Below are 3,437 nucleotides of genomic sequence, written 5' to 3'. Positions count from 1 at the left end.
TTAAAAAAGGACTTCTTGTTGTCCTTAATCCGGGAAGCCAGCCCCTGTTCCATCTCTGCCTTGGCCTTCCTAACCATCCCCCTACATCCCCGAGCAACTGCAGACTAGTCCTCCTTAGTGATGACCCCTCCTTTCCATCTTGATATTGTTCAAGTAAAAAGACCGTTTTGTGCTGCCCTTTTAGTTAGTTGATCACTATTTTGTTGTTAGGGTAAATTTTTATAGCAACTGTTCAACTTTGCTGGTCACCTATGATGGCGGAAAAGCCTTCCCACTGTAGGAAGACTAATGTTCACAGCGGAGGGTAGAAATGTGCCAAAAACTCCCCTCCACCAAAAAAAAAAAAAAAAGTGTAGCGATAATAGCTTGTAACTAAGAAACCACCCAACCTGCTCACTTCTTTCCCTCACCAAACATCCCATCAGGCAGAGCTTTTTCCCTGAAAAGTCAGAGGATCTATGATGCCCTCAGGGTCTTTGCTGTTGCAAATGATTTTTCTTGGACTGCTCTCAAATACTCTGGGTGGCAGTATAAAACTCCTAACACACATCTCGGTGTTTTCAGATCCAGTTAAGTTTCCATCCACATTTTGAAGTCCATGAGCCTAGAAATTGAAACACTCAATCTGCCCAGACCAGTGGGCCCAGGTCATATTCTCGAGAGCCCTATGATATAAATTTACACCTTGCTCCTCTCCATTGCTGACCCAGGCATGGTGTTGCAGGTATCTAGATAAAATGAATTTCCTTTTCAATAAGAGCAGATGAGGTGGCCTTCATGAGTGACGCTTCAATCTTTACTCCTCCCACATAATTAAAACTCCTGCAGAGACCTTTTAGAGGGCTCTTTGCAAGTGGCCGGTCAGTCGAAAGCCAAGGCAGTACATATGAGTGTGCATAGTTCAGCAGCTTAAACTTGCTTGCTACCCTGAAGCCAGACTTGAGAGAGACTTGTTTCTTTTATGGTAGATCTCAAGCCAGTTCCCCAAGCAATACGTACAAATGAGTTTGCAGAGGGAAAGGAATCATCATAAAAATGTATATATAATCTTTGTGTGTCTTCATCTGTTAATAATTACATAATTTGGCTACACTGCAGTGATGTTTTATTGGCATGAAAAAGTTAACCTACCCAGAATGTGTTGCACTGAGTGTACTCATGCCGTATTTGTCTTGGACAAAGCCTCTTATTAAAATACTATGTTGGAAACCCGATTCAGGGAGTGTGCTAATTGGAGATTACAGCTGGTCTGAAGCCCTCACTAGATTTCAGTGTCATTTTATTTGGAAGAGCTTTAGTGATGTATCTGTATAATTAAAGCAAAATCAGAGACTGTTCTTGTAGTCTTACATATATTTGTTTAATGGAAGGGCGTATGTAATGCTATTATGTAAGAGCTGAAAATGGGACATTAGGTTTTTTTTTTCCCCATCAGTAGGTGTTCAGAGCAATGGTGTTTATAGTACATATTTGCTGTTAGACAATGATATTATTTTCTGGTTTACATAATGCTTACAGCATTTGCTGTCCATTCTTTGTCTTGAAAAGCCCTTGGCTGTGTGGTCCACTATGGTATATTTAAAAAAAGCAAGACCTCTTGCAAATGGGTTTCATGGCCAATGCTCTGCACTGCTATGCAGCAGATCTGGATTTGATTGCTTTTCTGCTGGAGCTGGGAGCAAAGCATAATTAATGTGCTAGCTCAGCCAATATGTCCTGGGAGAGAGTGCATCTGGAGCCTCACTAATATACTCAAAAACTAATCAGGGATGGGAAAAGTTGCATTAGATCAAATCTATCCTGCTTCTGAGGGTAGAATACAGTCCCCCAGCAGAAGTATACTATTTCTACCTACAACACGTGGGTGTGGAGATGCTAGCAAGGTACTTAAAAAGCTTGAAACAAGCTGTTTGGGGCCCAGCATTTTACCTAGCGTTATAGAGGTGGAAAGTACTTTCCAAATACGGACCCCAGTGGGATAGAGAAATGGGTATGGTCCCTGTTTGACAGATTTGGGGTGTGAAAACACTGATACGGGCAAGTCATAGGGGAAATTTGGTGAATGGGTTAAAATTCAGGAGTTCCCGTCTCGTAGGCCGGTGCCGAGACCACGTGACCAAACCCCACAAAATACTGAGCCTCGGCCAGAAAGCCCAGAAGAAGCAAGAGAGTTAGAAGAGACACTTCAAGATGTGTTTGGAAAGCAAGGACAGGGAAATAAAGCACCCAACTATGTAGAGACCTCCAGAGAGACTGGTTACCCTCTTCCTGACCTGTGGTTGAATCCGGAGCTGGCTTGCTTGGGCCCAGCTAGTGTGGAACAATGTCGAAGATCAGACAAGCATCGAGGGAAATGGTCACATCAATGTCAGACGGAAGGATCATAATGTAATAGCTACCAAAAAAATCCTAATATTTGTCATTTACAATAGTGTTATCTAAATGCTTGGCCTGCAGTTAAAAAGGCACACTTTGAATAAACACTGCAATATTTATTATTTTTAGTGAAATCGACCTTCCAGTCACCTCGGTTTTATGGCTGTGCTGCTTATAAATTCCCAAAGGATTATTTGAAAAATCCTACTCATATCTGCCAGCCTTATCAGCAGGGCAGAAGTTCACATATTGTAACACGAGGTCAGCCTTCGGTCATGGTCTTGCAGACGGGGCCAGGCACCTGTAAATCCTTCCTTCAGCAACTAAGGCGAAGTACAATATCAAACAGGCAGGGAGACTTTTCCAGGAAGTGCTGAACTTTTGCAGGAAGGGCAAAGGAGAGGGAAAGAAAGTGAACAAGGGTCAGCCTGTGGTTAATTGAGCTTTGGTCCTTGACTTGTAACAGAACTAGGAAAGACAGGCCCTGATAGGGATGCTTTATGGTGGTGTTCGTCAGCAGTTCCCTTTCATTGTAAAAATATTGGCCAGTCAACTGTGGCCTGAGGATCAGAGGGAGAACGATGGCATTTTTAAATAGTGGCAATTAAAAAAACCCCCAAATGTATCTGTGCTATGCAGCTCTTTCAAATTAAAAGAATAGATTAAGGGATTTAGAGGGCAATGAAAATGGTTTGGGGCCTGGGGCACATGACTGCTGAGGAAAGGCTGAGGGAAGTGGGCTGATTTAGTCTGGAGAAGAGAAGAGAGGACCAAGGGGGATTGAATAGCAGCCTTCACCTCCCTGCAAGGAGGCTGCAAAGAGGATGGAGCTGGACTGATCTCAGTGGGGGCAGATGACAGGACAAGGAGCAATGGGCTCAGGCTGCAGCAAGGGAAGTTGAGGTTGGATATTAGGAAAAACTTTCTCATGTGGAGCATAGTGAAGCACTGAAAGAGGTTGGTCAGAGAAGTTGTGCAGTCTCCATCATCCTTGGAGGTTTGAAGACCCGGGTAGACAAAGCCTTGGCTGGGGTGATGTAGCTGGGGCTGGTCCTGCTTTG

At 43.6% G+C, this 3,437-nt stretch overlaps 1 protein-coding gene and 1 long non-coding RNA gene across 5 annotated transcripts in view; one reads left to right on the top strand and one right to left on the bottom strand.

Moving 5' to 3' along the window:
* Positions 1–3,437, top strand: part of EXOC6B (exocyst complex component 6B) — a 430,229-nt gene that overhangs the window by 171,631 nt on the left and 255,161 nt on the right. The window lies entirely within an intron of this gene.
* Positions 2,017–3,437, bottom strand: part of LOC109303841 — an 18,206-nt gene continuing 16,785 nt past the window's right edge. The window contains exons 2-3 of the long non-coding RNA XR_002099241.1: positions 3,213–3,216; positions 2,017–2,028 (exon numbers count right to left, since the gene is read on the bottom strand). This is a non-coding gene — a long non-coding RNA (uncharacterized LOC109303841). The remainder of the gene's footprint in view (positions 2,029–3,212; positions 3,217–3,437) is intronic.

The sequence above is a fragment of the Gavialis gangeticus genome, unplaced genomic scaffold, assembly GCF_001723915.1.
Source record: "Gavialis gangeticus isolate Ggan-Ray unplaced genomic scaffold, GavGan_comp1, whole genome shotgun sequence".
NCBI classification, from domain to species: domain Eukaryota; kingdom Metazoa; phylum Chordata; order Crocodylia; family Gavialidae; genus Gavialis; species Gavialis gangeticus.
This window is presented reverse-complemented; position numbering and strand designations above follow the sequence as displayed.